The 26,461-nt window shown below is 41.7% G+C and overlaps 1 protein-coding gene across 1 annotated transcript in view; it reads right to left on the bottom strand.

The window, feature by feature from the left end:
* shroom4 (shroom family member 4) overlaps positions 1–26,461 on the bottom strand; it is a 100,275-nt gene that overhangs the window by 72,910 nt on the left and 904 nt on the right. The gene's annotated exons all lie outside the window — the stretch shown is intronic.

Genomic DNA, 26,461 nt, shown 5'->3' with positions numbered 1-26,461 from the left:
TATCTTTAAGGGTGTACCTCTGTTTTTGTATAAAGGACTTTGGTTTTAAATGTGTTACTGCAATTAAATGTACTCACTTAGGTACAAAAATCCATCACTGGTCCGCCTCTAGTTTTCAGATGATTTTTCCAGTTATAGACAAATGAGGAACTAATTAATCAATAAACAGCTGAAAAACTGAATGATGATGCAAACAACCATTAGCTAACCTTTAGGCAGTGGTGAATAAAGCAGCTTGAGAAACCCACAAACATTTTCTCCTTATCAGCCAAGTAACATCATGAACTTCTACGGTTTTGTTCCCTTTAGGCCCTCTCTTTGTTTCTTTGTCTCTATAAACATGAAGTGGAACACTGAAGCTTCAGTTACCCTCAAACAGCATCAATAAGCTTGTTCTCCATTTACAACTGCCATTAGAGTCAGGAGAACACCAGCTGATGGGTTTTTTAACGACGCAGTGTGAAGCAAATCTATATTTGAATATTTTAACTCGTGGATTAGTGGAATAGGAGAAAATGCATTAGAAAACATGAAAACTCGAAACTTATTCTAGGACCCCTCCTTTTCAAGTTGTGACCCCAGAGTGAGTCCCGCAGGTTTAAAGCACTACTACAAGCATATTTAAGAGTTCTCTTCTTGCGTCCCCAGCATTTCATGTTATGTTCATTTTTTCCCCTCACTCATTCTCATACAGCTGCACACACCCTTCATCAACCTTTGCCCTCCACTCTGAGCCTTGTGAGCTTCTCCTCCCTTCCTCACACCCACACTCACACAAGGCCTCCTTTATCAGGGTGGGGAGGAGGGGAGCTGCAGGGACGGAAAAAAAAAAATAGCTCCCACGCTCACACCGAAAGCGCCAACGGCCACACGTATGTGTGCGTTTGCATGATGCATACGGGAGTCTAGCTCCACTGATCCGTGGTGTTGTCCTTAAATGGCCTTTTTTCCATGGAAGAACCCAAGGGCGCAAACAAGACAATGCCCCCCCAGTCAGGCACGTCCTTTTTTGGGTGAGGTTCTACTGATTTGGCCTGTTTAGGAGAGCAGAGAGCCCTGGGTCACTGACACATTTGGATCAAATTCAAAACAAGAGTGAGAAGGTAGCAGAGGAAAGGAAAAACAAGAGAAGAGTGAGAGGAAGGCAACAAGAAAGAGGTAAAAGAAAGGAAAAAAGGAAATCCAATGCCTTTTTGGGTTATTTTTAAGTCAGTCAAAATCTGAACACTGACTAATCACTGCCATCCTGAATTAAGACTCGAAACCACAGAAACATCCTGCGAGCTCCGTCACATGGATGAACTGCAGCATGTGAGCAAACGCCCTCTCACTTGTGAACATAAGTCGTCTCTCTCTCTGTGCTTCTCTTAGAGGGGAAATGCTTCTTCGAGTCCTGGACAAACTCTGGTTAACTGACCTGGACCTGACGAAGCCCAGACAGGAAGCGAATCACGCACATCTTTGTTAATCCACTGATTAGCAAAGATGTGGCTCATCTTCTCCCTGTCTGGTGTTTTTTGCTCAATCCTCATCCCTGTATTTGCAATCTTGTCTGGAAGGCACCGGCCAATCACCAATCACTGGATGATCAGCTGGAAACTGGCCAATCGACTGATGCACCTGAAGTTATTTATGTAGACTCCGTACAACAAAGGAAGTGAAAATCACCTAGGGTTAAGCAGTCTGATTACAAGCCACGTTTACGGGCCAGTGTTTACCCAACAAGAATACATCTTCTAGAAGCAAAGTTTAAAAAGGAAAATAAAACTATAATATTACAATAACATGAAGAGATTAAACATACAATGCAGACTGAAAACGGTAAGTGCAGCCGTGTGAGTGAGTTTGACATGAAAACTAGAGGATTAAAGGTGCTCTGTGGAAGTGTGTACACTTTAAGCTCTTTGCTCAGGAAGACTGAGCTGCATTAACCAAGGTTTAGCTTACCTGAAGCCGGAAAGGAAGCCAACAAAAATGCTTACTGAGTAAGTTAGCAGACTTATCAGTGTCACAAGTCTATCATTAAGAAACGGGAGAATCTATTGGATAATATTTGTTATCCCATTAAATTATTGCTTGTGCATGTGAGTGTGTAAGAGAGTTTTAGAAACTGTGACTTCAAACCTGTTGATTTATCATTTACCACAAGTTACCATGGAAACCCCGCAACAACTGAATCACCTTCAAAACACCAAAAACGAAAATTAACGTTAAACCTCAAGTTTCCTCCATGTGCCCAAGTTCTGCGTCATCCTACGAGGTTCTAATTTCAGTTATGGCTTCAGTAGTTTTCCTTTGTCATCTCTGGAGCAGAGCATGAAGTCCTCCAAAAATCACAGAGACTCATACTGACCTACTCCAGGCATCTGCAGGCCTGATGAAAGCTAGAGTCGGTGTTGAACCACAAAGGCAGGCTTGAATCCTCACCTTTTTTAGGAAGCAGAAGTGGCCGACAATATAAAATACAGTCATTTCTATAGAGGAAAAACGGGAACTTCCTGTGATTCTTTATCAGTAGGAAAAGCTGTAAAAAAAATCAAAAGCTATGCACTCCTTCACATTTTCCAAAGCTGTCCAGTGGGCCAGATTGGAGGCTTTGATGGGCCTATTCTAGCTCCTGGGCCTTATGTTTGACACTCCTGCAATACATAATGTTGACAATAGCACTGGGACACCAACACACTGCAGACAGGAGCTGCTCAGCCATGAAGCTCCCAGCGCACAGTTGTTGTGCAGATGTTAATTCCAGAGGAATTTGGCGCTCTGCAGACTTAACGTGACCTGTCACTTCGTAGTAACTTTGTGCGTAACTTCGCAGAGTTGCTGTGGTTCCTAAACGCTTCCACTTTGCAAAAAAACCTCTTACAGTTGATTTTGGAGTACCTAGTTTCACAAACTGCCTTGCTGCAACAGCGGCAGTGCGCTGGAATTCAATGAGCTCTTTTGTACATCTCATTCTTTCACTCATTTGTAAAGACTGCTGTGGTCCAGTACGCTGCTCCGTATACGCCACACAACCCACCAAATGACCGCAGTTGCAGCTAAATTGCTTTCACCGTGGAGCACGTTAGTAACAGGTTGTGGAAGACAAAACACAGTGGACTTTCTGCCCTGCCATGAGATGTGTGTCTGCTCGACATTTATTGAAACCAGTTGGCACATTCCTCCACTTACATCCAAACATGTGTACATGTGATCCGACTTGGTGGCTTCTTCTGTTTGTTTTTAATCCAGAACGTTTTCAGTAATTATTTATAATGTGCCGCAGCCACTTTCTGGTGGGTCTCCCCACTCGTATATTTTTATTAGCTGCACTCCCGCGAGGAGACTAAATATTTTAAATTCAAATTAAAAAAAAAAAAAAAAAAAAAGAGCAACTCTTCACGTTTGAAGAAATGCCAAGAAGATGTGACTGGACGAAAACACAGTCACCAGCTCAAGCGCCGCGATGGCTTAAAAATGATGAGAAATAAAATACAAAAAGTGGAAAGCGTGCAGGATGTTTAAATGTTATCATCAAGTCCCACGTCTCTGCAGAAGCTTTAACATTCACGTTATTTCACTTTTTATAAGGGCAAATAGAGGAAAAGCGCATAAATAATGGGGGGAAACTGTATTCTTATGAGTTTTATGAGGCTATAAACAGTTTTCACCCATAAAAGGCTGCACTAAAGAGCTGCTTTAGGATTTAAAGTTTGATGTAGTTTGTTGCATAAATATTTGAACTTTTTCCTTTAAAAAAAAAAAAAAAAAATCACCTAAACCAAGAGGATCACTAAACAAAAGAAAGTGCCAGTGCTGTTAGGTAAACAGGATGACAACAAGAAGAAATGTGCCGCCCATAATGTTTGACTGGCAGGTGACTTCTGGAAATTCCCCCACAAGCATTTACACCAAAGATGCTCTTACCACTTTAAACTCCAATAAAGCCGTCATAATCTCGCCTAATCTGGGAAAGCAAGCCCCTCATTACAGTCTCCAAGCTGTGAACCACATCAAAGCTCCACGGCCCAACAATCCTCAGGAAGCCCAGCAGCGCCACGCTAACCCCCGACCCAACCTGTCGAACTTTAACCCTCAGTCGTCATCAAGATCTATACATCATCAAAGCACAACAAGCCTCCAAATCCCATAATCCACCACAATCCTGACAATCAAACTATCACATTTAAAGGCACTCACACGCTAAAGTGACAGTGTCACGCACAAAGAAACAGCAAAAACTTTGTGACTGTGCGACCTTCAGGTTTCTCTCACACACACAAACACACACGTTTCCATATCTTAGTGGGGACATCTAATTGGCAAAATACTTTCCGTTTACCCTAACTCTTGGCCCAAACCATAACCTAATTGTAACCCTGACACTAAAAACCACAGTCTTAAAAATGCCTTCAAACTCCTGGGATGGGCAATTTGTCCCCACAAGTATGGTAGCATTCCAATTTTTGGTCCTCACAAAGATGTATAAACAGACGGAGGCACGTGTGTGTATATGTACACACCAAAACGGGGGAAAGTCCATTTTGGGGATGGATTTGAGCTCAGGTTGATATGGGGATGACACAGATAAACAAATGAAAACAGTTCAGCTCAGAGGTTTTATGAGGACACCCTCACACTGCCTGATAACACATACACAAAGCACAGAGTGTGGCTCCTCTGGTCATTCAACTCTTCTTGTGACATTTGGAAGACATGCACACAATTTTGAACGGCAAACTGAGACTCAAGCCAAACACCAGCAAACGAAAAAAAAAGAAGATAATAAGAAGGTCAGCGTGGTGTTCAGTAATCACTGTGACACTGCAGAAGCTTTAAATGCAAGACTTAAAACAACCACGCATACATCCACAGCCATCTTCCACAGGAAAAACAGTTTTTCCTGTTTGCAACTAGGCCTGGAAAAACTCGGTTTTTCCTGTTTGCAGCGCCTCTGCCTCTAAGGTAAGACCATTGACAACCTATGGATTTTCTCCAATCCCCTGATGTAGAAAATGAACTAATCTATGCAGGCTATGTCTGAATAAACCGCCATATAACCAGATTAAAATTAGCTTCATTCAGCAATCTAATGTGACGTTGTGTGTGTGCAATGATACACACAGTGCAGGGTGCTGCGCATCCCAGAGACATTTATAAAATATGACTCAATTACTGAAAAATGTGATTGGCCGTTTCAAATGTTTCCTAAATACACACACTGTATCTGTAAGGATACATTTAACCTCTGATTGTCATATTATTCTACACACTCACAGGAAAGTTATTCCTCTGTGTTTATGAAGTTTTATTTAAACTGTCCACACACACCCCTGGCTGTGTGTTTCTGGTGGAGTATGGCAGCCATTAGTTCCGGTGACCAGCGCTCACAGCATCAAAGGTTAAAGGGCTCGGCAGCCTGGTGGGACCAGAGGCCGGCCGGTTTGATCCATCAGTGTCATAAAGAGAGACTCTTTGTGTCTCTCTGACATACACACACTTAAATATGAGTGAAAGATTAACTTCTTAATGTGCACTAAACGACCTTGCCCTTCTCCACTGAAACCTGCCTCTACCCCCCACCTACCTACACCCACCCGCGATTCCTCACTCTCTGCACTGGATGTGCTTTGTGTGTTTACGAGCACCACAGATAGAGGGTGTATTGTATACGCTTTTACTCCTGTCACATCAAAGCCGCTTCCCTCTCTCTGGACTGCCAGTCAAGTATTTTTTTTATAGAAGTCACAACATGTCAAACGGAAAAAACCGAGACCGAGTTTCGCTGACGATCAGATCAAAATCACAAAAGCTTTTGTTTGATCACAGATGAAGAAGCTTTTTGGCATCTTGCAAGTAGAAGAGATTGAGTTCTTATACGTATTAAATCCCAGCTTATTAGGGAGGAATAATGGTTCTTTTTGTTTGCCTTCATGTGGCAACGACTTGCTCACAGCAAACCTGTCATCAGGGGATTAAAACAAACCTCAAAAATCAACAAAACAGTCTCGAGCAGTTCATTTAACAGCTGGAGACAGATTTAAAGCATCTCCAATTAACACTTACTGCTTTAAAACCACCAATGGAAAACTATTTGGAAACTTTTTTTGATAGCTAGCCACAGCTCTGTTTATTTGTTTTGAAGGCCAACAACACCTCAGTTTTTCTGTTTTTCCTTAGGAGCACTGACACTCTGTTTCTATCATGGGGTAGCAGCAATGTCTAAGGTGGCACCTAACATGCATGAGTTTACATCATAACTTTTATGTTTGTTGGATATCTGATAAAGCATGAGATGTTCTTATAGGGTAAGAAAAAACACCTTTACAATTTTATTTAAGAACTAAAAAGGTAAGTTTTTGAGTCCTCGTCGTCAATTTTTTGACATGAGTATTCACTCACCCATCCAAATCATTGAATTCAGGTGTTTCAGTCATAACCATGGCTGCAAGTGTATCAAATCCAACTAGCCATGCAGACTGCTTCTACAAACATTTGGGAAAGAATAGATCGCTCTCAGGAGCTGAGGGAACTACAGCGTGGTACCGTAATAGGATGCTACCTGCATCAAGAACAGTCGGAAAATTTTTCCACTACTAAATATTCCACAGTCAGCTGTTAGTGGTATTATGACAAAGTGGAAGCATTGGAAATGACAGCCATGAAGTGGTAGGCTACTTAAAATCACAGAGCATGGTTAGTGGATGAGGCATACAATGTGCAGAGGTCACCAACTTTCTGCAGAGTCAATCGATCCAGACCTCCAAACGTAGCCTTCAGATTTGCTCAACAGAGAGCTTAGAGAACTTCACAGAATTGGTTATTTCCTTGTGGAATGTCTTCCCAGAAGAGTTGAAGTTGTTATAGATGCAAAGGGTGGTTTCATATGTGTGTAAAGGCAGACGAGCAAATACTTCTGGCAACCAGATAATCCCCTGGGGACCATCCAATTTGAAATCTTCACTCTCATCAAAATAAAAGTGATGCCATCACTGAATATGCAAGTGTTGTGTGACCCACCTGCCATGGGATACAAATTTCAATGCAAGGTTAGTGATATTAGGTCAGAATAATGAGCAATATCACAAACTAAGCACCTACTGTTACCAGTAGTTAAAGAATATTTCTGGTATTACTGTTGCCCACCTGCAGTACCTCCACAGCCCACCAGGGGGGCACGTGGCCCACATTGAAGATCAGTTCTTCAGTTCTGGTGCCACACTTCACAGGTACTTTGTGTTTACTGTAGGGCTGCCACAAACGATTATTTTGATAGTCGACTAGTCACCGATTATTTTTGCGATTAGTCGACTAATCAGATCATCATCCATTGGACGTAAAACGTACAGCTTATTGCACCAGCAGCATCTGCTCTTATATAACTATCATTAGCTTACAGCTTTAAGTGTTTAAGGTATGTGCTAACTAAAAATAAAGACAAGATGATAGTTTATTAAATTTTAATGAAATTTGCAGATTGTTTCGGTGAAGGTTAATAAACTCCCTGCTATCTAAAATATAACAGGACACCGGAGTAAATTCTTGAGCATCTCACACTTCTGATAATCAGTTGTCTTCTTGATGTTTATTCAGCTGTGTAAAAACTATAACTTTAATCTCATCCAAACCGATTTACTCAGGAACAAATAAAATACTAAAAAAAAGCCAAACAATAACATTTTTAAGTTATCTAAGTGACTTATATATCATGTTTAACCTGAGTAGTGGTGGGTTTGAAAACGATTTGCCGGAAGTCCGGTGTTCTCACGGCTCTAGTGAGCCTTGCCCCCGGCTTGCTATCGAGCTAGTGGGTAACAGACGTCTCCGAAAACGTCGGAGCGCTTTTGAAAATATGTGGTGTCTTGATAAACCGAGCAGATATTTGAGGTTTACACAGCTACATTCTCGCCTGAAAATATGTTAAACGTTTATTTTGTGACCCAGAAAGAATAATAAGAGTAACATTAAAACTAACTAGCTGCCGCCATTGTTGGAAACTGAGCTGGGCCGCGCTATGAATTCTGGGACACAGCTTCTTCTTCTTTGGGGTTTAACGGCAGCTGGCATCCTTGTACATGCAGCGCTGCCATCTTCTGTTTCAGTCCGTTATTACATTCTTAAATCCTATTACTTATTCCTGCGTCTTTTGTGATCTTACAAAGCTTCAAATGATGCGTCGACGATTAAATCAGTCGTCGACGATTTTGATAGTCGACGTAATCGTGACTAGTGACTAATCGTGGCAGCCCTAGTTTACTGACAGGTAAGCATCTTCAATGAAAACGACTGCCAACCACAGTAAACGAACCAAAGCAATCACAAGAAGGTTTTCAGTTCAGCTCTGTATATCTTTTAGTGACAACTTCACGCTAGCAATCGCAAACAACCTCCACCAGTGGGAACAAACACTTTGCAGGTGGTTACCAGGAGGCAACTAACCAATCTCTAGGACTCTGTGAATTTAAGCGATAGATTTCACTCTGACAACCAGTAACTGTGAACAACCTCCAGCAACCACTCGCAACAGGTTAGGGAATACATGTTTCCCTGGCAACTGGTGGTTGCCAGATGGTTGCCTACAGGTCTCTAGGCCTGTGTGACCAAGGCCTTAACCAAATGTGGCTTCTAACTTTCTTTTTGAGTACACATTTTACATTCAAATGTTGCAAGCTGGGGATGTTGCAATTATAAATAACAGTTAATCCTCAGCTTATCCAAAATATCAAGTACAGCTGCTGTGGCTGAAAGATGAGTTGAGTGCTAAAGTCAAATATTTTATGTTATTATATGTTATTAAAGGTCCAAAAAAACTCTTGTCTCAGAGACACAAACCAAACCTTATGTGAGTTTCCCAGAGATGTGTTCAATGACTCATAGAAGTAGATAGTTAGCAAAGTGTATCCCGAAACCTGAAACCTTCAGCTCCTTCCTCTGCAGTTTTCTCCTCCTCTATCTTTTGATGTATTATCTCTCCATCTGTCTGTTATCCATTCATCACCCTACAGCTAAAGGGACCGCAGACGACCCCGGTCTCCCCCTTTTTCCACTTAAATCAACTCTTCTTAGCTGACGTCTTTTTTGACATATTTGTAGGCATGACACATCCTGCCTCTGTCTTTAGTCTTCATTCACCCTTTTATCCTCCTTAATCCACCATCTTCCTCCTTTCTTACATTTCTAAGCATCTGTCTGGTCCCAGTTTATCCATCTTTCCTACATTTCACTCCCATATACATCACTTCTTATCATTCTTATCCCTGTCCAACCTTACAATCGGTACATGTGCAAGCTTTACTGTCAAGTAAAATGACTGAACTCATAATTCTACATCTAAAACCTGCTCTTTGAGGCTCATGGAGGCAGTTAGCTAAGTTTAAATTTTATCTAGAGTTGCAATGATGAGTTAATCAGCAAATAACTCCCTTTTCAAGACAAGTTCCCAAAAGGAATAATTTAAATTTGGGGCGTTTGCACCATCTGTCACACAAAAGGAGACATTAGATGGACATTTTTCACAGTTATGTAAGGTTGTTTTTACACCACTACATAATTTAAGATGCAGTCTAGTGTAGTCTTTCATCTTTTCCTCTAAAAAATGTATTTATATGACTGGTTGATTTAATTAACATTCAAAAACCACTTTTTCCCACTACAACAACAACAGAACCTGCAATATTTTCAAGTTTTGGTTATTTTAGTCGTTAAATTTATCACAGCTGTAGCTTTAGTGTCAGTGGGAGTTGTTTCAGTATTTATTTTGTCTCCCGCAATGGTCCAAATGCTGTCTGAGGCATTTTTGTTTTTAATGTGAAAGATGGACTTGAGACACCACAATCCCTCTCATTTGTCTGTTTGGGCACAGTGACAGCGAATATTGATTATCAGCAGCTTTAATCAGCTTTCAGAAACCAGACTCCAACTGAAACCCAGCAGATGAATAAACAATCTGGGCAAAACTCCTCATAAATCCTAACCTAGAGGAATGCAACACACCCACTGTCGCCCTCCTCCCTGCACCCACAGACTTTGGTTCCCTGCTCAGAAGCTCCACTCGTCCCATTTCCAATGAAGATAGAACATGAGGGGAGAAATCCCACTTAACATCCCTCTAAGTAACCCACGTTGCCTGACAAGGATGGAGGAGCAAGACGAAGGGATGAAAGGACTTTTCCTTCAGACGCCACCGATGAGAGACAGGAGGGACGACGATAGAGGAGCAATCGCACAAAGAGAGTTTTGTGTCATTTTAGACCTCAAACTGGAGTCGCCTCGCCAGGCTAGCTACAAGTATGGACCGCATTGCGTGGTGGAATTTGTGTGTGGGGTACATTCTTCGGTTTGGGGCATGGCTACGCTGCAATAAACTGTAAACATATAAACACAGACGCAGAGAAACGCACACAAATTATTCCTGTAACAGCCCTTCTTAATCCGACATAATAGCTCGGAAACTGCTTCTAAGAGTTGAGGAAAATAGCTGCGCTGCGGTCGGTGGAAAATGTTATAGAAAGGAGCCGAAAGCCAAGAACAAGGTGGGATTAAAGGAAGGCGGTAATCAAGGCAATCCACTTCAATAAACTGTGAAATGAGGTAAACTGGGACCGCAACCAGAAACAACTGGGACTGCGATCAGAAAGCAGCTGTCCATTAATGTGACCATTGTTTCACTCATTTGTCAATCAAGTGTTTGGTCTATTGAAGATCAGAAAATATCTCTCATCACTTTCAGTGTCTTGGTTTGTCCACAATGACTTGATTTACAGTGACTATAACAGAAAGCAACTAATCAACTAATGAACAAATCCATCAGAGTTTTGTGCAAATCGTTTGCTTAACCTTGTGTGTCAGCGCCAGAAGCACGAGTCGTTTAACTTTAATTTTTTTTTATCATTTTTTTTACTGTTAAAAGCCAGTTAACTGCTGGATCTGTTAACATGCCACCAGGGTTAGCAAGGGAAATCACCATGACATCATAAAACATGTTTTTACAGTGGAGGTTTTTTTTTACTAAAGCCTAAAATAAACTAAAAATCAGATTAGTTTAGTAAATAGGTTAGTTAATCAGATTTTGTTAAAAGATAATCAAATGCAACTCGTCACTATAAATATCCTGTTTTGTCCATTTAAAGTAGCAACATTTACAAGGGTTCAGTTTGCAGTAATGAATGGCTAGAATAAGCTAATGGTGTCACTAATATCTCCAGCTTCTAATTTCAGGTCATGTTTCCCAAAATAAACATATTTTAACCATATTACTGAAAAAAAAAAACAATAATAATAAGTGGGCCTTGAGTTGCCAACACTGGAGGAGCTAAAAACTGGCTTGCCAAAACTTGCTTTAAAAAAACAAAAACAAAAACAAAAACCTGATGATTGCATGCAGAATATTACATGTTATATTTTGGGACATGGGAAGCTCCAACTGTTAAAATAACTAATGTTGTCTGTGTGACAAATCCCTTTTGTCTGGTCCCTTATTCGCAGTGGGATCATCACAGCACCACATGTTTGATTTGGCAGTTTCGTTTGATGCTAGACGCCCTTCCTGGCTGATTTATGTCTCCAAACTGAATCAAACTTTTGCTTGTTCAACGAATGTACTAATCAGTACACAGTGAAGCCAATACACCTACTGCTGTTGCCTTCCTAAACAGCAGTACATACCAGAAATCACATCCGCTTGCTGGTGCTGTTTCAGCTGGTCCTGGACCTCAGTGTGTATGATTGGTTTTTAAGGATTAAATGAAATATGAAATTGGACGGTCTAGCCTTCTGATTAGCGTCACCGCTGTCTCGGTGGAGTTTAATAAACTCGGCCGTCTGCTCCTTGCTATCTAAAATATAACAGGACACTGGCGTAAATTCACAACCGTCTCATACTTCTGTTTAATCAGTTTTCTGTTTGACATTTAGTCAGCTGTGTAAAAACCAAGGAGGAACCCACCCGATGGATTAATAAATTTTATTTTATCTAATCTAATCTAATAACTTTAATCTCAGCCAAACCGATTTACTCACGACCAAACAAAACACTGAAAAAAGCCCAACAATAACATTTTAAAGTTGTCTAAGTGACTTATATATTACGTTTAACCTGAGTAGCGAAAGTCCGCGGTGATCTGAAAATGAAGTGCCGGGAGTGCGCTGTTGTCGGCGGCTTCAGTAACCCTCGAGCTCCCGGCTCGCTATCGAGCTGGTGGGTAGCAGACGTCTCCGAAAACGTCGAAGCACTTTTGCAAATATGTGATATCTTGATAAACCGAGCAGATATTTGAAGTTTACACAGCTACATTCTCACCTGAAAATATATTAAAAGTTCATTTTGTGACCCAGAAAGATTAATAACAGTAATCTTAAAACCATTGCCGGAAACTGGAGTTTGTCTGGGCCGCGCTATGAATTCTGGGATATGGTAGGCCACAAAGGACACACCCGACCCATCCCTCAAATTCGGGGAAAAGGAGGACGCATTTGTCGGCTGCATTCGGAGGAGTCTACGAATTTGGACAGCCTTCGGCGCGTCGCTGTGACGTAATCGGTCTACATATACGTCCTCAGGAGGATGCAGCCCATGAATCTGGACACGACCTATGTCTCTCTCTTTCACCAACAGCACTGCTGTGTCTTCTTCTGTGGGATCCAGATGCCAAGGAAACACATTTGCGTGCACTGTGAGCACGTGACTTGTTTCTGTTTGCTTCAACCTCAGTCTCAGCTCTGATGCTGACTCTCAGCACAGTCAGCTTAACTCAGGGCTCTGCATTATGATTTTATGACTGAACTCTGATAACAGAGCACACTTTAAAAATTTTGTTTTGATTTCTCTGAGCATCCTAAACAAGAACAAAGTCACTAAAATGAGACTGCTGTAGGTAAGCGATAAAGACTGCAATCACCCTGAGGGTGCGCTGCAACTGGAGAACAGCCTAATTTGCTTGTGCTTCGTCTATTTGCATGTGTTTTTCCCAAACAGAGGAGCGCTGAGCTCTCAGGGCCCTGACAGGAGAGGAGTGAGTGTTACTGTGAGTTCCTCATGATTGTAGGCATGACGTGTTTAAGGTGACAGGGCAGTAATAGTGTTGAGGTTTACTGAAGCTCTATAATGGTGAACGTAAAGGTGAGCTGTGAGAATGATTTAAAAGCTTTTTACACTGCAGCTGTAAAGCCTGCTGGCATTTGTGAAAATAAAAATAATAAGGCGGATTAAAATTCAACTGATTGCTGTCAAAAACTGTTTTCCATCATATCAACATTTCATGTGTAATCTGAGCTAAGAAAAGATGGCTGAGGTGTGTGTGGGTGTGTGTCCTGCCCCTCGGTGAGGGGCTAAAAGGGGGAATGCCTGACAAAAATAACAAGAATTGCAGCAGCCTCGAAACTGCAATGATATAATTTTGCTCGAGGGCAAGTTTCACTACACAAACAGGGTTTTTCTTCGTGTATCTTTGTGAGCACTGGTCTCATTAGCATTTGGCAGGCCCTTACGTTGGGATCTGTTTTATGATTCAGGTGTAGGTTATTGTTGGGCACTTATTTGTGATGCTTAAGGTAAGGGCTTCATTATGTGAGCACGGATCCTCACATATCTACAAAGTGTGTGTGCGTGTGTGTGTGTGCGTGTGTGTGTGCCTCCAGACGTAGCCTAAAAGAAACCACCAAAGGCTCCACAGATCAGAGACAGAAGCATTCCAGCCCCGCCCAAACACATGCACACAGCTGTCTACAACTTCACCTACCCACAAGCTACATGTTTCCCTCAACCAACCGTTTATCTCAAACATTTCATGTGTTAACTCCATCTGGATTATTTTCTGTGGTCAGGCCTCACAGTGTGGCTACAAGTCATCTGTGAAACACGATAACCTACAAATAAAAAAAGGCATGAAAACTGGGGTGTTTATACCAGTTTCTTGCATGAGCTTTCGAGTGAATATCAAGAATTCGTCCCGTAATATCAGAGCGAGCAATGCAGCGCTGAAGTAACTACATGAGAAAATAAGAGAGGAAACAGAAAGGTGAACTCATGCTGTGTCCTTACTAGAGCAGGAGGATATGACCAAAAATATTTATCACGATATACATTTGAAAATTTGCGATAACGATATAACTGACGATATAATTGACACTAGACAAAATACTTTACAACTCCTCAACTTTATTAGTGCAAAAAACCCCATCAATGTATTTTCACTTAAACAAGCAGCTTTTTTTATGTGCATTAAAGTTATATAAAAAATTAACACTGCAAATGCAAATTCCTTGCTGACAGTTTAACCAAAAGGCATTTCCAGTGGAAATTGGCCGACATATCCTCAGCATAACCATGTATAATATCCACAAAACTTAAAAAGAGGTTATACACACACAATACGGTAATATCATGTTGAAGCACAGTACGTATCACTCCGTGAGGCGCCTGCCTAATATAGCCGTAATGCTCCGACAATCCATCAAGCGGTGCGGCTTTGTAGCTTAGCAAAGTTGTACTAAAACATTTGACAGATTTTCGAGCGCCGTGTGCCACATAAAATCGCTTCGAGATCAGTAAACACAACCCGAATTCGTACATAAGGCACACGGGATTATAAGGGACACTGTCGATTTTCAGAAAAATCAAAGGATTGATTTTAAGTGTGCCGTATTTTCCAAACAACACGGTAATAACGACGGCCCGCTAGCATGCGCTACCAAAAATAGTGCTTTGTTGTGTATCTGTCGGACGAAAGCTAAACCAGTTCCACACCACTGAAGTTGCAGCATTTTTACAAACCAATTCTGGTTCATCTGTTTCATTTAACGATCCGCTTTCGCTCTTCTCATTCTGCGTCGCCGCCATGTGGTATGTAAACAAAGGCACTGCGCATGCGCGTTTTACCCATACTCTATCGCGATATTTTATTTTCCTATCATTGCCCAAAATTACACCGGTATTACTGTGAACGGTATGATACAGCCCAGCCCTATTCCTTACTATTGCACCTTAATCATTAGATACACACTTGAAATGTGGCAGTCTGTCATGAGAGGATGAGAGGTGAAAAGAACGGAGTTCTTGGCTAGCTTTACTTTAGCATGTTGTGTGTGCAGGTGCTTACACCAAAGCTATCTCACCTTCTCTGAATCTGATTTTTAAGTTATCGTCATGTGTACCTTTGGTGGAATGGCACCATCAGTGGCCATGTTATGTTGGAAGAATTGAAGGGAAAGTTACTCCCTCAATTGGCAGAATGAAAGCAGGAAACTCAACTAATCACAAGAAAAAACTGTTACAGTGTCAAATTAAAACATGTTGTTCATCTTCACTAATTATAGCGTATTTTTTTCACAATGTTAAGAGTTTGATTTTAAAATGGTCTGGTTTTGACTCAATTCAGTTTTGTTTTGTCTGAAAAATGGTCCAAAAACTAAGAAGAAACGCTGAAAACCAACAAAAAATATTCATATCTGATAGGCAGTAAAAAGTGAATTTTTTTGGCTCTGCTTTTGCTTCATAAATGAACAAAAAAGAAAAAAAAACCTCATAAAGTAAAGCTCAGTACAAGTTGCTGGAAACATGAATACTCCCACATTTTTTCTGCCGCCCTCTCATCAATGCACTCTACTGTGCTGCTGTGCGCTATGTTACTGCACAACATATGTTTTTGGTTAGGTAGGACAGTTAGCAAAGCAGGGCAGTGGACAGGAAAAACACACACACACAACACACACACACAGAGTAGGTACAATAGCATCTCTATCTGATGGCATCTTTATCTACCCCCCTCTGAGAAGACTGCTACTGGAGGCTACCTTTACTGGAATGCAGGGGGGAAACACACACACACACACACACCAGCTGTTTACAACCCCAAGACAGCTGGCTGCATACCTTTGACCAAATGTCAAAACATTCCTTTGTAAAAATCAGAAAAATTGTAAAAAAAGTTTTCTGTTTCTGTCGTCAGCAAAACAAAAAGCAAAACAAGAAAGATATCAGCTGGGAATCTCAGATTCTTGCTGTTTTGAAACTCATTGTGCTGGAATGCTCCCCACAAGAAACGCAGCTTGATTTCCAGCAGTAGAAGAAGAAGGAGAAAAATCCCTCTTAGCCACAAATCGAAAACATCAAACTCTTTTGGAGGCTCACCCCTTTGTGCCAACATGTACTGATTTACAGTCTGGATTAAGATGAGACGGTCTTAAAGTGCCAAAAACCCTGCAACAATGTGCCATTGCCTGCTCTGCTTCAACTGCACTAGATTAACAACTTTAAGCAGACAAAACTGATCATTTAAAGGAGTTTTACCAGTTTATATCCTTATTTATCCTGTGATAAAGCCATTAAATCTAGATCCTGGATCAGTTAAGGGCTTCCCAGATTTCCTTATGATCTCAACGGTTGTGAAAATAGTAGATTAAGTACACTACCGTGCTAATGCCAAACTTTGTTAATTACTCCTGATTAACTTCAAAAGTCATCCAGATCCACAAAAATGTGAGGCATTAGTGCAAAAACAGGCCATGTGAAATTTGCAGGAGTTCATGACCAGCCAGTAGGGTGATAATCAGATAAAAATAAAGAAACACCCAATGAAATTTTCTCCACTGCAGGAGTCATATCATGGTCTTTGCTGGGTTCGTGAAGACTCCACAAAGCTCCGCATAATTTTACTCTGAGGGAGCCCAACTTAAAAACAGCTCGGTCAGAGTTCAGCCGTTGGAAAAAACAGCACCAAAGCTACCTCCTGCTGCCGGTCAGTGCAGCACTGCTGGTTTCGGTGGTTTTAGTGGTTGCGCGGCCTGGGAGATTGGCCGAGAGTTTGCGGGCTGACTGAGAGGAGACTGGAGATGGTGATGGGAATGGAAACCCAGCTTTATGCAACACCTGGACCACAATGAAAATGGACCGTAAACAAGCAAGAGTACAGCTCCCAGAACAGTACAGGCTCTTAACTCTTTTCCTAGGCTGACAACTGAAGGAACACCAGACCAATCTGAACGTGCAATTTGAATTACTCAAATTGCACTCAATTACTTTGTTTTGGCGTGCTTCACCCTCAAGTGATAGACTGTGGTCATTTATTACCCCAGCTGGTTATTCACATGATTCGTTCTTAAAATTTTAATCGAGAGTGTTTCCTTCAAACTATTTCTACAATTTTTTGTTTTTTTGCAGTAACGAGCAGTTTGGAGACAAAGTTAGAAAGTGTCAGTGGATATATTTGACAAAGGGTGTTGAAGATGAAGCTGCCAGGCAGGTGAAAAAGAGGAAGACCACGGAGAAACTTATGGATGTAGTGAAGAAGGACATGCAGAGGGTTGGTGTGACAGAGGAAGACAGGGTGAGATGGACCCTGATGGTGGTTAAGTGCTTTGAGGGCTTGTTGACGAAGGTATTTGGGACCAACTGTATCTTGTAAAATATATTTGGACAAGGCTATTAACTTGTAACTGCTAATCTGTTCACTCAGGTCCTTCCTATTTAGTGTTTTCCCAAAATTAACCTGGTTAGGTTGTTGCTTTGAAGGTCCTCAATTTCAGTGATGTCAGTCACAAGTCTCACATAGCGTAAGTGGACAAGCAACAACTTCAAGTCCTTTTTTATCTTTGTCCACTGGGAGCTGGAGGGTCACTCCAATCAGCACTTGTAATGGCTCAAACCTGGCTGTGCGTTTATGCTTTGCTGAGTCTATACCAGGTGTCCCCAATCCCAGTCCACGAGGGCCGGTGTCCCTACAGGTTTTAGATCTCACCCTGGGTCAACACACCTGAATCACATGATTAGTTCATTACCAGGCCTCTGGAGAAGTTCAAGACATGTTGAGGAGGTAATTTATCCATTTAGATCAGCTGTGATGGATCAAGGACACATCTAAAACCTGCAGGGACACCGGCCCTCGTGGACTGGGATTGGGGACACCTGGTCTACACACAGTTTTGTAGACCATTATCTACATGTTGTAGCTGTTCAGTGCTACCAGAGGGCGGTGTCACAAACAACCGGTCTGTGGGCTACTCAGCTTGTGCTATTGTTGGTCCTACAGCCAGTCGCAGAGAAATTATAACATGGAATTTAAAACATACATTTCGTGCTTCCCTTTCATCTTCCACGCCACTTCTCAACCAATCAGGATTTGACCGACCCACAATGTCTCCACATCGAGCTCCACGTTAGTGGGGTTTTTTTTGGAGGTCTGCATGTAAAAATGTGTGCATGAGTTGCATACCCATAATCCTTTACTATGCGTAGGCAAATACAGCCATAGAATATTAGCTATAAAAGGTGATGAGCAGGCTACAGAGGCCACGCTGTACTCAATAAGGTTGCAATGCAGAACTGAATTAATCTGAATTAAATTGAATAGAACTGAATTGAAGTCCTTCCATGGGATGAGGAACTTTCAGGAAAAGCAGCTGATTTCACTGCTATTGTTTGATTTATTCATTTTCTTTTTTAATAAACAGGACGGGTGCAACTTCTGTGTGCACAAGCCATTGCATTACCACACGCACCAATCCAACATTTGCCAGTTCTAGTCCGATATCTGCCAAGCCGAACTACAGATCACTGCAAGTGTTAACTCAAGCTTTGCTCCTGAGTCTGAGAAAAGACACTGGCAATCATCAGGCTCAACTTAAACATTTACTTACTGGTATTTATGATTAAGATAATAAATGACAATGGGAGAAAACTAAGTTAAATTAAAACATTTTAAAATGTTATTCACTTTACACCACATTCCAAATTATAATGCAAATGATATTTTTCTCTGTTTTTCCTAAATAGTCGATTCAAATGACAGTCGGCATAATTTCTGAGTCATCGACCAACAGAGTATAATCCAAATGTTACTGAACAAAACTCCCAATGAAAACAGTATGTTTTTCAAAAATAAAAAATTTAAAGTGCACTGTTTCAAATTATTACGCACACAGAGTTTCTAAAGATTTTATAGGTTGTAGAGAATTGAAAATGGTCGTTTGTTGAATTTGCAGCATTCGTAGATCAATTTCACTAAAATGAAAAGCTTCAATCAAAAACATCTTAACAGGTCAAGTTACATATTAACATAGGACCCTTATTTGATAGCAGTTTTATAATTCTTGCATCCATGGAACTTGTAAGTTTTTGGAAAGTTTCTACTTGAATGTCTTTGCAGGATGTCAGAATAGCCTCCCTGAGCTGCTGTTTGGATGTGAACTGCCTCCCACCCTCATATTTTTTTTGTTTGAGGATGCTCCAAAGGTTCCCAATAGGATTGAAGTCAGGGAAGAATGGGGACCACACCATGAGTTCCTCTCCTTTTATGCCGATAGCAGCCAATGATGCAGAAGGGGTTTCCTTGTAGCATGAGATGTTGAATCGTCTTGCGTGAAGATGGTTGTGTTGCAGAAGGCACAGTTCTTCTCTTTTTACCATGGAAGAAAGTGGTCAGTCAGAAACTCCACATACTTTGCAGAGGTCATTTTCACACCTTCAGGGACCGACCAGCTCTTTCCCCGTGTTTCTGGCTCAAAACTTGACTCCACCACCTCCTTGCTGATGTCACAGCCTTGTTGGGACATGGTGGCCATCCACCAACCATCCACCACTGGATCCATCTGGACCATCCAGGCTTGCACTGCTCTCATCAGTGAACAGGACTGTTTGAAAATTAGTCTTCATGTAGTTCTGGGCCCACTGCAGCCATTTCTGGTAGTGAGCATTGGTTAGAGGTGGCCGAATATAAGGTTTATGCACAACAGCAAGTCTCTGGAGGATCCTACACCTTGATGTTTGCAGGGCTCCAGAGGCACCAGCAGCTTCAAATATGTGTTTGCTGCTTTGTAATGGCCTTTTAGCATCTGCTCTATTAGTCTGAAGTATTTGTCTGCCAGAAACCTTCCTCATTGTGCCTTTATCTGCACGAACCCATGTGTGCTCTGGCTCAGCCACAGATCTCTTAACATTATGGTGATCACGCTTTAATTTTCGTGAAATATCGAAGGTTTTCATTACATGTCCAAGGCATTCAACTATTTCACTCTTTTCAGCAGCAGAGAGATCCTTTTTCCTTCCTATATTGCTTGAAAATGGTGGTCTGCTTAATAATGTGGAACATCCTTCTTTAGTAGTTTTTCCTTTAATTGGGCTCACCTGGCAAACAAATGATCATAGGTGTCCGAGATTGTTTTCAGTGATACAAAGAGTCCTGAGACACAATTCCACCCATGGGTTTAATTGAAAAACAACTTATTTAATCTTTATGATACTTAAACACAATTTGCATAATAATTTGGAACGCGGTGTATTTATTTGTCCCTGCATCTCCGCTGCTGCGTACTGCTGTTACTGTATTTATATTCAGGCTAGATTCTCCTTCTCTCAGTCTCAGTGCACCTCCTGTTACTTGTCCTCACGCATACGTCACGTGTGGAACTAACCAGAGACAGATGAAGTGAAATAATGTTAATGGCCTTGGTGACAACACATTATGTTCCAGTAAAAGTTTCCAAACTAGCGTTACACCGAGCGTATCGACAGCAGGAGACAGAAAAGCATCATGTCTGCTCGCTTTGACCACAGCTTGGTTCGATCTCGGGAGGAGACACAAATCCCTTTGGGGTTGCGTGAGGAAGGGCATCCGGGATAAAACTCACTGCCAAATCAAATATGCAGAGCTACCCACTGTGGTGACCCCTTGTGAATAAGGGAGCAGCTGAAAGCAGCTTTTAGTCTATGATCTGAATCCGGTCTTCAGGTGTTCTTTATAATGACCAAATTCTATTATTAAAGGTACAACTATTGTACATCTGAGTAAAAGACACCCTCAGTGACCGTGTTTTTTTGGAGGAACTGAAGGCCTTTTCCCCCCCCTGAGCTGGCTAAAAGAAATCTTCCATTTATTATCAAGAAATTCAACCTGAATGAGCAGAGTTTGTTTTTTAAACTGCAACCAGTCTGGTTTGACTCATTAAGACAGATTTGTCTGAAAAACGGTCAAAACATTAAGCAGATTACACTATGAATTCAAAAAAATAGCAAATATTTGTATATGACAGGCAGTAAACAATGAATTTTTGACATTTTTGCTCTTTTTTTGCTTTATAAATTAACTGAAACATCCTCCTCATGAAGTAAACACCAAAGTAATTAAGTAGTAGCTAGTTAGTAGTAATAGTAGTATTAAATAATGGTAAAGTTCATGTTTCTTCACTATCTACTATAGAAATTTCTGTTTTTATAGAAGTTTTTTTTCAAAGAAAAAAGTCAAATTTCAGAAAGACAGTACAAACATTTTTCTGTACAAAGAAAGCACGTTTCTTAAAATTTAAGCTCAAAGAGTCGTGCTGAGAGATTTATTTCTCCAGCAAGATTTCTTTATCACACAGAAAAACAGATGAACTGTTGCCCTTCCTTTGGTAACATTCAGATTTCTCAGGCATTAAATGTGTAGTTAATCTTCTTTGCACTGACAGAAAGGAGAGTTTCACTGGTCTGGCTGTATTTGGCCCCTCCTGACTTACACAGTCTGCAATGGAGCACCTGATATAAGGTCAAAATTTGGAGGCATTTGGGTAAAAATGCTAAATTGCACAATGCAGTCTGAGATCTTTTAGATAGCAAACATGTCGGGTGTGCAAGAGCTTCGGTGGGAAAAAGAATCTAAAGCACAGCAGTAAAGTGGGCAACTGGTATCCATCTAAAAACCTCAGCAGAGTTGAAAACATGAGCCATTAAATTTAATTCTGTGCATAACCAATTACCGTGCTGTATGCAAAAAGACTCAATTAGCCACTATAACTTAAAACCGCCCCTCAAACTGTGACCAAAGCAAGACCTTTAAAGCCAAAGATGGATTTCTTTTAGATGTGCGACGATCCCGTTGGAGCGTCGTCTCACGGTCAGCCACCGCAGAACAGCCTAAAAAAAACTGTTGAGGAGGCACAGAGACCGAAACAGCAGAGAGCTCGCAGTAGATCATAAAACCACACATGAAAGCGAGCTGACAGCGCCGCGGCAGCTGCTCTGTCAAACACAAAAATGAAAGGAACTCATCACTTAGTCTTCCAAAACTACAAAGGACATAACAAATGTCACACAACATACGGGTCTGACAACCAGTAGGGCTTTTAATGATACGTCACCCTAAAACACACCTGTGTGACTGTAAGGAGTTTCTATCATTCGTACAATAAAATTCATGCTTCTTTGGCTGCGTTCTGTGCATTTTACTCAGTTTAATCTCCGCTAACTGAATTTTATTATTACATTTCTCAGGAAACTATGACGTGTGGCAGGAAATTTCTTGAAGTTTGAAAAACAATATTTAAAAATACCTGAAAAACAAAGCTTGGCATTAAACCGACGCTCTGTCAACATGTTAAAAAGTTTAAAATAACTGTCTGATGTTGGATTTTTATTGTCGGAAATACGTCGTTTTAATGGATAACCAGTGTGTTTGTCGAAGACTTGGCGGGCCTTCTTGAACTCTCTCTTCGGTGCACCACTGAAGTTCGCCAAGTTAAATCATGTCTGCAGCCAACAGGTGCTAATTTAAGACTTCTTCACGGGCTTTGTATTTATTTTAAAAGTCGAGTGGAAAGATTAAAATAATGAGGTGGTGAAAAGGCTTTTAACCGTTCAAGTTTTTGTTTTCCCTTCCTCTCTGGCACACCGATTCAGCTCACCTACCACATGGAGGACGTTTTCCAGCTTCAAACTAAAATACCTCTATTTACTTTGTTCCTATTTTCACTCCTTACTGGAGTATGTTGAGCTTTTTACATGGCATTTTATCACTTATTAAGATTTATTTAATTTCACCATTTCCCTCTACTTCATTGAGCTATAGCAATAGCCTAGGTGTTTACACATTCACTTGACAAGCAAAAGGTTGCAAGTTTGATTCCAGATAGAGAGACAAACAGGTCTTCTTTGGATGTCATCCAAATCAAAACATGCAAGCCTTTATTGAGCTATAGGTTCTCAAAAATCTGATTTACTTACCAACATAACCATAAACCATCACCGTCAGTGCCCTGGCCCCAATTAAACACATGAAGATGTAGAAACAAACTAATAAAGTGCTTTTGACTCGCCTTTAGGTTTTCCCAGATGCACCGTGACTCATTTTTCCTCACCTCTATTTTCACCAAAGCATGTTTACGTCTCGACTGACCGACTGGCTGAAAAGCACTGGTAAGAGGCTCAAAGACCAAGTCGCTGAACGGCTGAGCGAGCAGCAAAGCCAACGAGTGACCGACCAACTTTAAACAAAACCTCAAACTCACCGTGTCAACACACAGCTGATCACTGGCTGAAAGGACACCATAGTAATCCAGTCTGGGAAATGGACACACACACTCACTCACACACACAGACACACACCCACAGAGAGTAGTAATTAGTTATGCTCCTGGTGAAATGTTGACCAAATGGCTTACATCCCTCTGCTGTCTCAGACTGGAGAAGCCAACCCTCCCCCTCCTGCAGCACACACACATTCTTCAAAACACAGACACTGTGAAAAGGGCACCAGGCTGTTCCATAAAGACACGCTGCTGAATGACACTTGTATCCACATTAAAACTTTTCAGGCATAAATCCTGAGAAAAGGAAACTTTTTAAATGTTCGAAGCCTGTAAGAAGTGTGCTGGATCTGACTGAAACAAACAATGCTTTAATGACCTACTGTTGCCTCACTCGTTTTTCATTAACTGCTTGTTAAATAGAGGTATTCTGTTGTAACCTACACACACCTGAGGGATTACCTATCTCATCTGATCTGGAACCCTCCCCAAGCAGGAGCTGAGGATAGTGGGGGACAACAGCATTCAGCATAAAAGATAGCAAACTGAAAGAAGGTGCACCCATGCTTCGCTTTTTGACAACATATATCAAAACAGTGATCAGCCGCCTCTCCACCAAGTTCCTCAACCCAAAGACGAACTCCAACTCCACCAAGCTGGACTGTAGCTGACTACTACAACTGAACTCTTGTTCTCCTCCAGTGAGCCTCTGATTGTACAGATAAGATGCCCGCTTCACACGTCATGGAGCCAGCATTTAGCTCTGTGTAGCACGAGTCCCAGCTCTCCACCTGCTTCAGGATCTGGTTGGTGTGACTTTAAAGTGTGCAACAGATTGCCAGAGTTGCACCATGCTCAACGCATCAATGTATCAACAATGTAATTTCATTAAAATGCCACAGCGGCGTTGAGTTCAGCGAAGGTGATCAATAACTTTTTAGCCTCAACAAAATCTAAGTGGCGTTAACAAAAGGAACAAATCACCCCTTCAGAGTTCTTACAAAGGAAGAAACTAGCAATAAAGATCAAAACTGTTTTTCACGTGAGGCTGTTAACCTACTTATCTCTGCTCCATTTTAACATGGGAGTCTATGGCGATTTATACACTTTTCAAAGCAGCCTCGAGTGGCCACTGGAAGAATTGCAGTTTTTGTCTTTAGGCATTGGCTTCATTTATCAGCCTGTAACCTGCTGCCTTGTACTAAGGCACAATCACAACACAGGCTGTTATCAATCTTAGAAAGCTGGAATGGGACCTTGACTTAAGATTATTTTGTAAAACAGAAATCTGTAGACAGTAAATAGATAAGATAAAGAAAGTCACAGGCTCACACAGTGCTCATCCCTCTAAATCTGTGGTCCACACAGACACCGTAACGCTCTAACCCTAAAACACATTCCACACTCACGCCTTTCACACACCTCAGCTTTACCTTCGCTCTGCCTGTCCTTCTCCCCTTTCCTTCAAGGACTTAACACTTAATCATTAAACACCCCAAACACATTTCAGCACCACACTTCCCTGTCCGTCACTCACCTTCCGAGCTGATTTTATTGTGTATCCATCTGTGTGTGAGTGTCAGCTTGCCACCGGACACAAAACAGCCACAGAGCCCAGCTTTGATTTTTATCTCCTTTAGCGGTCTCAGTCACATTTTCCCAGGGGCTATGTTACTGTGTTTCCAGATGACTGAGCCAGGTTTTCCATTCCCCCACTGTGGTCAATCTAGACGCACACCAGCCAACATTTACACCACTACCACTGCTGCTGCTGTGACTTCTCAACAGAGTGGGAAAGAGACAGAGAGAGAGAGCACGAGAGGCACTGGGAGCAGAGGTTGCATGTCCTACTTATGCACGGACCACCCCCAGCAGAACACACAGCAATAATTGCTTGTAGTAATTCAAAGACGCCCTCCTCGGTTCTACCGGCTGACCACCCGTGGCATCAAACTGTGAGAAGAGAGGCTGAGAGGAAACCTTGCCCCCACCGAGCGACTTGATCTCGCAGCATGAGGTCACATCAGCTTCTGAAAGCCTGAAGGTAAAACTGCTGTTTTTAGCTTGCTGAACAGCTCTTTCAGATAGGTGGCGTTTCTCGGCGATGATGCAGCCCGCCACCATTTATTACACATTTTCGTTCATCTTACTTGACAGCACAAAGTAATAGATTCTGTAGTGCATTAAGACTCTTCAGAGGGGACACGTGCTTTGGGGGGAAAAAAGGCAACTGTTGTTCTGACTAAGCAAATGGATTAAACTGTCTGAACTTAGCTGATTAGCTTTCAGTGCACAAACCTTACAGAGTAGCTTTCTACATCTTGGGATGGGAAGGTGGACCGGCGGATTGTCGTAGTGTCAGCAGTAAACCAGACATCATAGTAGACTGCCGCAGCAGTATGAGAGCTGAGCCAAAAGGCCGTCTTCGTTCCAACCCCAACCGAGGATCATGAAGTCTGAGTATTGACCAAGAGAGTAACGCAGAAAAGTTTCCTCCACATAGGGTGGCTGGGCTAAGCCTTAGAGATGTCCAGAAGGCGTGTCAAAAGGAGCCAGCTGGTTAGGATGCCTCCTGGATGCCTCCTTTTTAGAGGTTTTCTTTTTTCTGGCGACACCCAACTGGGAGGAGATCCTGAGGTAGACCCACTGGAGAGATTATATATCGCTTGTCAGGCCTGGGAACGCTTTAGGATCTGCCAGGAGCAACTGGAAAGTTTAGTTGGGTAGAAGGATGTCTGGAATACCCTGCTGCTACTGCGATCTGACTTTGGATGGATGGATGGATGGATGATTAGATAGATGGGTCACTGTATATCATACTGCTGCTGCAGGCGGGGCAATGAATTAAAAAAGATAAAACGCCCTTTATTTTGTTTGTTTGCAAAAACATACAAATATCCTCATAAATATCATCAACTTCCTTAAAGTATTGTGATTTAGGCTGAGGCTATATCACAAGTTGTGGATGCAGGAACGCAACCAAATACTTTTAGATGCCTTCTTGAATCTGTGCGGACACAACACCACACCGCACCAGTGCAAACTCAAGTAAAAGCATCTTAGAAACCATGTGAGGAACATGCAATGAGCACAGAGAATCACAGGATTTCATTTACAAGGATTCCCACATCCCACAAACAGCCTCACGCTGGATTATTTATGGCCCAGACCAAGTCATCTAAAGTATGACGTCTGTCAACACTTGGGC

Source organism: Perissodus microlepis, chromosome 3 (genome assembly GCF_051167445.1).
Source record: "Perissodus microlepis isolate ML-2025 ecotype Zambia chromosome 3, ASM5116744v1, whole genome shotgun sequence".
NCBI lineage: Eukaryota > Metazoa > Chordata > Actinopteri > Cichliformes > Cichlidae > Perissodus > Perissodus microlepis.
The sequence above is the reverse complement of the archived record's forward strand: the minus strand, read 5'-3'. Positions and strand labels throughout refer to the sequence as shown.